General features: G+C 36.9%; 1 non-coding gene across 1 annotated transcript; it reads left to right on the top strand.

The window, feature by feature from the left end:
• The first annotated feature begins 10991 nt into the window (after positions 1-10991).
• On the top strand, positions 10992-11063 carry TRNAP-CGG (transfer RNA proline (anticodon CGG)). Its single transcript has one exon. It is a non-coding gene; the product is annotated as a tRNA-Pro (tRNA).
• The last annotated feature ends 478 nt before the right edge of the window (positions 11064-11541 follow it).

Here is an 11541-nt window from a genome sequence, read left to right as displayed (position 1 = left end):
TTAGTCAGGGTTCTCCTGAGAAATAGAATAAATAGGATATCTATATATAGTACATTTAAAGGAGATTTATTATAGGAATTGGCTCACTCCAATACGCAGGTGAAGAAGCCCCACATCTGCCATCTGCAAGCTGGAGAAGCAGGAAAGCCAGTGATACAATTGAGTCTGAGTCCAAAGGCCTGAGAACCAAAGCGTTCCTGGTTTAAGTACCCAAGTCTGGAGGCCCAAGAACCAGGAGCCCCCATGTTGGAGGGCAGGAGAAGATGGATGTCCCAGCTCAAGAAGAGACAAAGAATTCGCCCTTTCTTCACCTTTTTTTCCATTCAGGCCCCAACAGATTGGACAATGCCTGCTCACATTGATGAGGGGAGTTTCCTACTCAGTCTACTGAATCAGATGCTAATCTCTTCCAGGAACACCCTCATAGACATGTTTAGTTCTACCAGCTGTGTGGGCATCCCTTAGTCAGTCAAGCTGACAGATAAAATTAACTATCACAGGTACCCTGGTATTTGGGTTCTCCAAATAAGTGCTGTTCTGTGTTTCCCTCTGAAAAGTCAGAATTGAGCTGAGAAATTTAAATTGAATCTAGAATCTTAAGCAGAAAATAATTTAAAATAGAGAAACGCATTATTAAAATCACTACACATCTAAAGGAGTGGGAGGTAGGAAGCAGAAATTGGTAATACTGAATTTTAGAACACACGGACATAGCAGATAGCCACATCAATCACCTCTCACCTCTCGTGTATTAATAGTTTCTGTTATCAGTAAAATAGAAATAGGAAGATGAATTCTGCATCAATTTTGCCTGTGAAATCTTACATAAGTTTTGAAGTAATAATAACTGAAAATGTCTCAAATTTTGCGAAATGCATATGCTTGTAGATTCAAAAAGTTCAGAGAATTCTAAGCATATAGACTCAAAAATGTTTATACCTTGACAAGTCATACTCAGGTTTCTAAAAGTAAGACAAAAAATGTCTTGAAAGTGGCCAGAGATAAATGATACATTACCCACAGAGAAACAATGATTCTTAAAGGACAGTGGATTTCTTAGAAGAAACCATAGATCTGAGATAAAACTTCACTGATCATCTAACTCCATTAAGTTCCTACTCTGACTGGTGGTCTAACATGACACTTTGGATCTCTAGGAATTACTGTCAGTTCAGAGCCGATGTCTACAAACCTCTGAAAAGTCTGATTATATCACTTTATCCATTATCTAGTCACTCTAGTAAATGACTGCAGGTCTCTTTGGGGATGGTTGGGATGAAGATTATCAGTGTATGTTTTTGATAATGTAGCAGAGTTCCTTCATGGGGACCTTATCTTCATCATTTTTCAAGGTACTCTGGATCACTGAACTGGCTCAAGTCTGGGAATGATTTAGGATCCATGATTATCCATGATGTTCTAGTGATTCAAGCAGGATTTATAGCCACGAGACCTGGAGTTTTTCTCCTTATCCAGATAAGTAAGACTTTAGTACTTCTCATATACATCAGTTCTACAGGACCATGATCAACTAGTCAATGCCAAAGATTTCTGTGAGTCAGACCATTCTGATTAATATTCATTAAGGTACCATACCTGCCTTGTCTTTGGTGATTGAGTACCACCATTTTGCATATATCATTCTGGGATCAACTCACTCTCACTATGTTTAGCAATTCCAGTTCAATAGTAGTAGCTCCTAATTTAATTTTAGGTTTGTAGGCAAGAACCTCAACAAAGCTCTTCTAGGATGCTGGGCTATACTCATGAATTTATTAGTCACAGCTATGATGAAAGGCATGTCCTCTGCAACCCTGCTGGTTTGGATAAGCAGATCTTACACAATAAATAGTCTCTAGCATTCCAATAATCTTAAGGTTTTAGATAACTTCTTCTACAGTATACTAAGGAGTTTTTGACATTTCAGCTTCATTTAGTGTAGGCCACATTTGAGTTCATATTTCAGTCATCCAACCTCTCAAATTTTTTGAGCCATTTTTAGCCACTTAAGCCAGAATATTGAATTCACAGTCTCTGCTTAGTGGGTCCATCTCAATACCTTTGGCCTTATCCAACTTTATATTCTTTTCAGCTTGATCCTACACCCTTAAGAACCATTCCTACACACATATCTCTAGCTTAAATCACAACTACCTGGAGGCCGTTTCTGAAATACAGATTAAATATTTTCTGAAATGTACATGGCTTTACTCTAAAGCCTATCTTACTCTAAAATCTATTCTGGATTTTCACTTCTCCATACAGGATCCTGAACTGCCGTGGTCGTGTTCACCACAATTGGATTGTCTATATCATAAGGCTCTAATGGAAAATCTGACCCTTCATGTCTAGACTTGCCCAATACTAAAACATCATATTGAATTTAGTCAAGACTGTAAATATAATTATGAATTGACAAGAAATATGGGGGATTAAAGCATGTTTAATGACAGTGTGAGAATGGGACCCTCTTCATAAGCACTTCATATCATAGCTGTTCACTTCTTTACAGTCAGCAGGAAAGCTCTCTAACTTTGAATGTGTCTCTTTAGGGAAGGCCTGGACCCTCTTTCATGGGACTCACCTGATTAGGTCAGACTCACTCAAGATAATCTCTCTTTTTTTATTATTAACTCTAGGCCAATTGACTAGAGATATTAATTACATCTGAAAAAAAAACCTTCTATTCTGTCATATAATGTAACCAAGTCATATAGTGAAATTCATCATATTCGCAGGTCTTGCCCATATTCAAAGGGAGGAGATTATATCATGTATGTATACCAGTGAGGAAGGAATCTAGGGGGCCATCTTAGAATTCTGCCCATATCCCTTGCCATATTTCCTTTTACGCTAGTTTACTCATTTCAAATCAAATAATCTAAATCACAAAATTTATTTTGGTGGCAATGTTGGAAGTCTAAGAGATATGGAAGTGGGCCTGGCTGCAAATTTTCCCATTGGAAGAAGTTAAATGGGAATATGGTGGGAAGCGGAGAAGAGCAAGAGCAAGGTTAGGCAGGAGTCAGAAAAACTAATCTGTGCTGTTAAGTCAGAGGAGTCCTTACTCTTGGATATAACGACTGGAATGGGAGCATGGGAGATATTTCTGGCTTACATCTGGTCACATTTTACTACTTCATCTGCATGGTAGTTTTAGGGTTATGTACAGTTTGCGAAGATTCATTGAGCTGTATACGTAAGATATAGGTAGTTTTCTTTATGTATATTTTACCTCAGTGAAAATAATCCTTTAAATACCCAGGCTGTGGAAATCCTTTCTGAGCATTCATATGCCTGAAGACTTTTGGTGTTGACTGAAAATACTATATATCATGTAAATATGTTTTCATCAAAATAATAAAATCCTTCCTTTCCTTTAACGTTGCTTTTTCTTCAGTGCATTATAACCTACATTAGGCTATTACAAAAACCTGAAAGGTGAAAATTAGTCAAGTTGCCAGTAAAATACACTAGGTTTCAGAAGTTCCTTATCTAAAAAATGGGGAAAATAATGGCATCATGACCTTTACAAAAGAGAATAGGAGTAATATACCAGAGCATGTAGTTTATTGCCTAGCACCCAGTAATCACTCACTGATTTTAGAGAAATGAATAAAGTAGAACAACAACATCAAAATGTCAAACTGTGTGTCAAGAATGGCCTCTTGCCTATGTGTGGAACTCCAAGTGTTGATGCCCAGAGATTCTCCTTTGAAGGGGTTTGTGTTTAGGTATGTTGTAAATTTTCCTGCTTTTGTTATGCTTATTCTCAGAGAATTAAGTGGAAGGAGATTCTGGCAGATAACATATAGTACTTTCAATGTGGGAAGCGGAGAATTACATGGGATCAAAGAGGTGTTACCAAGATCATTCCATGATTTACTCATTAGAACTCTGGACCCTGGTTCTCACAATGAGATATATGACAAAGGTGGAACCTTACTCTACGTCTCTGCTGAAGTGGATTCTTCCCAATACTCTTGTTTGTTTCCAGACAAACTATTGTTTCCCTGAAACAAGCATGAGTGCCTGCATATCTGAGTGCACCAGCAAACTGAGCACAGTGTTAGCAGTGACTAGCCATGTCCCTTGATTCATGCCATCCTGTGGACAATTAGATAAAACCATGTGCCAGAAAGCAAAAGGCATATGAAATTCTGAACACCTGAAATCAGTGTGAATAAGGAGGCTAGGACTTATGATTAAGGTAAAGGGTACAGTTTTATCACACCACGTTCATTAATGGGATGAGCAATTCATTATTTCAAAGTATTTTAGTTCTAAAAATATCCTTAAAATATGCATTTGAGAGGTTTGAATTTTACTCTTTTTACCTCTCACTTTCTATCACCCAGTTTTTGAAGCTATAAGATAACACGGTAGGCTGGAGACAAGAGAAAATTGAGTGTATTTCTTGAAGGATAACTACAATAAAAATCAAGATATACGGAGTGAGAGGGGAGATGGAAAGCAAGACAAAGCACTTCCTTGGAGTTTTATCCTGTTGTAGTCCCTACCTGTCCCAAAGAATTCACAGAATGTTCAGTGGTAGAAAAAATTTCAGGGTTGTAATTTAAGTGCCAGCTATCACTCAAGTTAGGACTTGGACCCTGTATCTTCAGTTTAAAATGCTGATGCACTTTTGACTGAAGTATGAAAACTGTAAAGTATCTTGGAATTAAAAGAATTTAGATCTGCCATCTAAGTTATTTTACGTCCCTTTGAGGATTATTTCTGACACTCTTTCCTCATACACAAAACACCTGCCTTTAATGTGCAAATTGTATGGAATTCCAATTTTATACCATTCAAATACATATTCCATATTTGCTGATCAAAGGTTTTCTGGTGCATGGTGTTATGGAGATAGAGTCCAAGATCTTGTTGTGATTTTGAGAACATGTAATATGCTCAAGGTTCAAGGATCTCAAACCATACCAAAGATGTTGGTGAACCCACCACCGTCTCTTAGTCTCTCACCCCCACTTCTTTCCACTGTTGAGACAGAGTTCAGAGAATTTTATAATGGGTAAAATAGGAACCTTCATTAAAAGGGCCCTCTTCAACCCTTTTCCAGACATATATTGGGTGTAATAAAGTCCTATCAATTCAGTGGCCAAACTATAACTTGCCATTTTTTCATATCAGATTGATAGATGGTGTCAAGGAGTAAGAATTTGTGACCTTGACTATCATATCTTAATGAAAGTATTTCAAGACATTGGAAACCTCTTATAGCAGTAAAGAGTTAGTGACAGAAGACACCAGGCAGTTATAGAACAAAACACACACATCAAAAATGAGAGAATACGGTTGGCAAAATCTTATTGGAAAAGAATCCAGAGAACTTACTTGGAAGCTGTGTCTGCCTACCAACCCTACTGGTTAACTTCTATTATAGTTTCACCTATAAGTCTTCAAAATCTGATGGAGATATAAAGAAGGGTGTTGAAAGATCCTCCAAATTCTCTTGTTGCATTCTTGGTTTTTTAAATTATGGCTCTGTCTTGGTTGGTCAGTGTGTTGTACCTATTTATGGTTTAATATCTTCGTCTCTAAAATGGGATCTAAATAACTACCTTATCTACTTTTAGGGAAACTGTGAGAAGACATAAGAAGAGGCCTTTAAAATGATATATAATAGGTATTCTCTAAGTGTTAGTTCTCTCAACAACAACAAAAAACTTTTGTTCGTTATAATTGTGTTTTCACTTAGCAAACATTCACTATGTTGCTTAATACTTTGGATAGACTATACTCAAAGAGAAAGTGTCCTAAAACAATGATCTGCTTTAAGATCTGTCTTCTGAACATTGTAATGTCGTGTACTTTAATTTTGGGTTACTAATCACTGCCTTATTTTTGTTCATAATGAATTTGTTTTCTGGTGCCTGATTAATTTATGAAAGTTTTATGACAGGCACATTGCTGTTGGTGACCATCTGGAAGAATCACCACACTTTTGTGAAACCCATGCATGCCAAGTTAGTATTTTTATTCTGAAATTTTTTTCATGTTGTCCTCCTCCTCTTCCTCCTCCTCCTCCTCACTACCATCACCACCATGACCATCTCACCACCAACAACTGTCTTTATCAATATCATTTCTCCATCCAACAACAGTGTTCAAACTACATCTTCAATAAGTTGTTAGGAGGCTTGTTGCCAGACTCACAACTGAGATAATAGGACTGGTTAATTTCCTTAGTCCTCTCTCACCTGCACTTAAGACAAAGCTCTTTGAAACTAGAGTAAAATAAATATTTTTGAATACTTAAGACAAATTTTTCCCAACCTTGGAGATTCTCCAGAAGTGTAGAGGGAGGTTGATGAACCCAAGAAAATATGGGAAACCTATTGGAATAGACGGTGTTTGGAGCACAGGAAAGGAGAGTCAAGATGGACTGTTGCTGCAGGAAATGGAAACAGATGTTTTCTAATTATTTCTTTTTCTTTCAATCAAATTTATGTGATTGGAGCATTTTCAGCTCTAGTAAACTAGTACAGCCTATGCTTACATATGTTTGAGGCAACCAGGAAATATAAGTTGTTCGGTATAACAGGGTTACCTTGATTGCAACTGGAAACAAACACAGACAGAGTGACCTCTGAGCAGAGTAGCTCCCTGCCCTCAACCCAACCAATACTTCCTTATAAACATCCCAGGAAAGATAGAGACACATTTTAGAAAAATAGCAGTGTCATGGCAGATGGTACAGGAAGATTTCATGGCAGAGGTGGATGGTTTCCTTGTGCGGAGGGGGCAAATGGAATGTAGTACAACCAACCTGATAAACCAGAGGGCTCTGCTATGTGGCATGACGATTCTTACTTGGTATCATTAGGATAAGCACAATCAAGGAAGCAGTTTTGTCCCTACTATCAGATACATCTTATCAACCAAGGGAGACCATGGGTTGAGGGAGTGGGTGGAAAGACACATGAAAGGTTCTAGCTCTATTTTAAAAAGACAGTAACAAGCAAATCTATTGTAGAGGTGGAAGAATTTATGGATGATATTAGAATAAGGATTTAAAATAAATATCATATAAATTCTTAAAGCCATAAAGGAAGAAAACAGAAACTTGACACTGGAATAAAGTTATAAAGAAAAACCAGTCAGAGACACTGGATGTAGATAAGTAATGAATGAATTTTTTAAAAAATCAATAGATTCTCAAATAAGAGAATGGGCACTATACCCAAAGATCAAATTAGTGAACTGAACATTAAGTCAAGGAAAAATCTTAGAAACCATCACAAAGGTATCAAAAGGTGAAAACTAAGATAACTTTATAAAAAATAACAATAAACTAGTCCCAGAAGGAGAGCAAAAATTAAATGGAGAGGAAACATTTAAAGAAATACAACAGTGCTCCAATCCTTGGGCTTATGGTAGCTAATGGCCCTGGATCTGGAGGAAGCCTCACTCCTTTCTTGGGTGTAATCTTGGAATCTGTGCTGTGTGAAATATCTGATCTCAAGGCTGTCCAAAACAGCCATGAATTACACATCCTATGCCCTTCCCCTCCAATGCTTTGAGCAATCTAGGGGGCTAAAGCCACAGATATGTTTCAGTTCACTGCAGAAAGAAACACAAACCAAAGGACAATGATGAAATGTGTTCCCAGGAGAAACCAAGGTCAGTGCACTGTTCTGGCTATGAGGACTCCACGTGTGCATCGGGTCGTGGAGTGAATTGGTGCCCTGTTATTCTTTCCAAAGCTTGCCTCTTAGTGATCTTTGGAAAAAATGTATCAGACAAACAGAAATAAAATGTGAGATTATCAAATCAGATGAAATCCTCAGGAGATAGAAGACAGGAAAACTGATGAAGACAAAGAAGTTAAAGCTGACAAAATGTTAGCCTTCTCCTGGGTCTCATCTTTGATTGAAGAAAAATTTTTAGAAAACATTGATTAAAAAACTTCATTAAAAAATTGACTCAATGAACCATCTTTCAAAACACCTGGCACTTCAAACTCCTCTCTCACAATCATTATTGAAAACCAAAACCTTTTTCTAAAGCTACAGACATACACAAGAGGGAGCCAAACTAAGCATCCATCTGCCTGCATTGCCTTTTTTCAGAGGAGAAATCTTATGAGAAACTCAGCAAGCAGGGATGCCAATCAATAAAGAATTTGGAGACAGCTGCCTGCACTGAAGAGAAGTCCTTCAGGGTCCGTTTTCTAAAGTGTCAGATCTTTAAAGGATTCTGTGCTTAGTTACAGCAGAATATAGAGATTTCAAAGTCACAAAACAGATGCAGTAATAATGACCTACACTTGGGGTACAGTCCTGTTTTAGGGGACCACATGTTGAAATAAATATCTTGACAGAAGTGCCTACTCATGATAAAGGCAAGTTTTTAGGGGACTTGTCAAAGAAAATGTCAATTACCTCTGTGAAAGTAAAGCATAAAAAATTAATATGAATATCACTCAAATCATTTGTCATACCATGATGTATATTATGAAATTTGAAACATGTACTTTTTTAGATAAAAATATGGAGTACTGTCCTAATATAACTTTTATCTTGTCTATCAAGTCACAGATTAGTCTACAGATAGAGCTCACTTAGGCGTGGTTTTCATATAACTGATGAGAAAAAGGATGAAAAATTTAGTAACTTGAACCTAAGTTAAGAAATCACCATAAGGCCCCAAAATGTATAGTAATTGCAATTTAAATATAGTTATATTAATTAGAAAGAAAGTTGTGGCTCATCTTTTTGACTTAGAAACTATAAAAAGAGAAAAAAATTCCTCTAAGCCTTATTTACTTTGTGCCACAATTTCTTCTTTTTCCCATCCATAAATGATAAACCTAGCGATTCAGCAATATTTCCAAAGATAATGGCATTGTCATGGATTAAAGATTATAATGGGTTAACATTACAACAAATGAGAGAGCATCCGTCAGCTATCCCTGAGGAAGTTCTGTGACTACTGAACACAAATCTTGCCACCTTAAGTAGTCCAAAAATAATAAAGCCATACGAGGAAGTTGATTTTCTTATGAGAAATATGAGATAACATGGAATGAAATCTCAAGTGAGAACATTTAGAAAAGTGACAATAATACTTACTCAGATAACCAGTTAGAGTGAGTCTCTCCAAGGACAAGAACTCTTATTTGTCTTTGGTAATCCAGGGGCTAACAGAGATCTGGCACTGAGTAATTACTAAATAGAAATTTGGTGAATGAGTCTTGTTTACATTAGTTGGGAAGTTTTATATCAGTTGTTCTAAGTTGTTTTCTGTAACTATATCTTTATGCCGTGCCTCCTGTTCTCCAAGAAACTTGAGTTTAATTATGAATATAATCATGTTTACCAACATACCTAAGCATCTTGTTACGCACAAACTACATGGCCTAGACAAGGGCAGTAGACATCTCCACAAAATGACTTGAATATAAATTACATGTGGTTCCCCTACTATGGGTAATGATGCTGCTTTTTAGCAATCATTAAATAACGACCTTGCTTGGAGTCTGAGTTCTCACTGGTATAAAAGTAAAAGTATTATGTATTATCCCCAAGGAAGTTGGATTGAGAAAGGGAAAAGTATATTACACTATAGAAAAGAAGAGAGAACAAGAGTTTGGAAATGAGAGTGTAGGTTGCTCTGTGAAGTGTGTGACCCCAAAACCATTGTGTTGAGTTCAAAAATTAGTAAACTAATCTATTCAGTTGATTTCAAGATGAAGCGAAGTGCTCTAAATTGTGTATCAAGGAATTTATTCTTTGGGAAATCTTTGAGTTTAGATTGAATAATTCTTTTCCACAACAAAGTATTTAATCTTTTATTTAAAGTCTCATTAGTCCTATGTCAGTGACCCATCTGTATGTGAACAGAAGATGCTATTTCTTACAGAGGAGAACACGTTTTCATGGAAGTGGAATGCTGAGTCTGAACAATAGGCACATGGTTTGAATTTGAGGGCAGTTAGGAATTGTTACTACTCCTAGGCAGATGTTTCAGAGAAAGCAGTCAAAACTTTTTTAAACTTTCAAGGTACAAAGTGGGCAGGAGATAAAAAGAGGAATGCCTAGTAACCTCATAATTCTTTGGATTCACCCAGCAAATCCATGTCAAAACTTAAATTGAGTGCTGGTTTAAATCCACTCCCCTTTTCACAAAGGATTGATTTCTCATGTATTCAAGAAAATCACTATTTTTACTTATCTTTGTAAAAGAATTTCTTTTTTGGTAAAAAATAAAAATAAGCAGGCATTCTATAAATAACTATAGATTAATAGAAGGAATAAACTGAATGAGAGGAACTCTTTGTAATTTTGAAGCCATCAAATTCAGTACAGCAAAATGAAACTGAAAACATGTATTAATTCAATGCATACATGTTTACACGGATTTAAAATGTAGTTTAGATATATCAGCAAATGTCCCATTTGACTTTAGCCAGAAGTTTTGGTAACTCAGTATACCCACCAAATACTCATCTCTTAGTGCCCCTGAAAAACGAATGTTAAGAAATCTTATTTGAACCAATGGAACTTTGCTGAGATTAGGAATATTCATTCTGAGGAACCTCTGGTAGAAAATACTCCTTATTATAGCAAATAATCTTGGACCAACTCAGTAATAGTAACACCCAACTTTCAAAAAGGATAGCAGTGAGAAGAGGAAAATTCCAGGACACTAATTTTTCTAACAGATTTAACTAAAAGCTAAATGAAAAATGAGTTAAATTACTTAGAGTAGTTTAGAAAAGTAGAACAAAGGAGAAATCAAATGTCAAAATTTCCTACAGGTGATGAGTCTTACAACTATGTGATTCCATGCTGATTTAAGCTACCAACAGACCATGAACAGAAATGTCTTCCAACTATTTTAGGTAAAAGATTCAGGCAGAATTAAATCTTATCAGGGAACAAATTATTTGTAGATCAAACAGAATAAAAAGTATTATTTAATTCTAATTCTTCTTACATGATCACGGGTGCCATTTATACGTAGGTGGCTCGTTGGTCTAGGGGTATGATTCTCGCTTCGGGTGCGAGAGGTCCCGGGTTCAAATCCCGGACGAGCCCACTTGCTTACTTTTCCACCAATCGGACTTGAGAATCTAAAGCAAGTGTTTTCTCAAATATTCTTGCCAAAAACATGGGTTTTCATCACATTAACATTGCGGTTGTCTTTGAAGCTGGTGGGAACTTAATTCCGGATCTCCTAGGTGGAGACGCATCCCATGTGTTGATGCCTGCGCGGGACGCGCCCCCAATTCCAGTTCTCCTATGGATGCCTTCTCAAACGCCACGCCATTCCTTGGGCATCAAATATGTGCTTGCGTACGTACGTGCGTGCGGATGTGCGTGTGGATAGTTGAGGAAGCGCTGCAAGCGGAGGGTGGGGAAGCTTCAATTACGGTCTACCAGTATTTTCCTAACTCTCGTTGAGAAGTGAATTTTAATTTCCACTGGTACCTGCAACTTCAGTGATCGTACTCTGACTGGCAGCATTTACTGCTCGTAACACACTGACTAAAGTAAAAGTGACGCCAACTGCTGC

This window comes from Equus asinus, chromosome 8, assembly GCF_041296235.1.
Source record: "Equus asinus isolate D_3611 breed Donkey chromosome 8, EquAss-T2T_v2, whole genome shotgun sequence".
Classification (NCBI taxonomy): Eukaryota; Metazoa; Chordata; class Mammalia; order Perissodactyla; family Equidae; genus Equus; species Equus asinus.
Note: the sequence above shows the minus strand (reverse complement) of the source record. Positions and strands in the feature narration are given on the sequence as shown.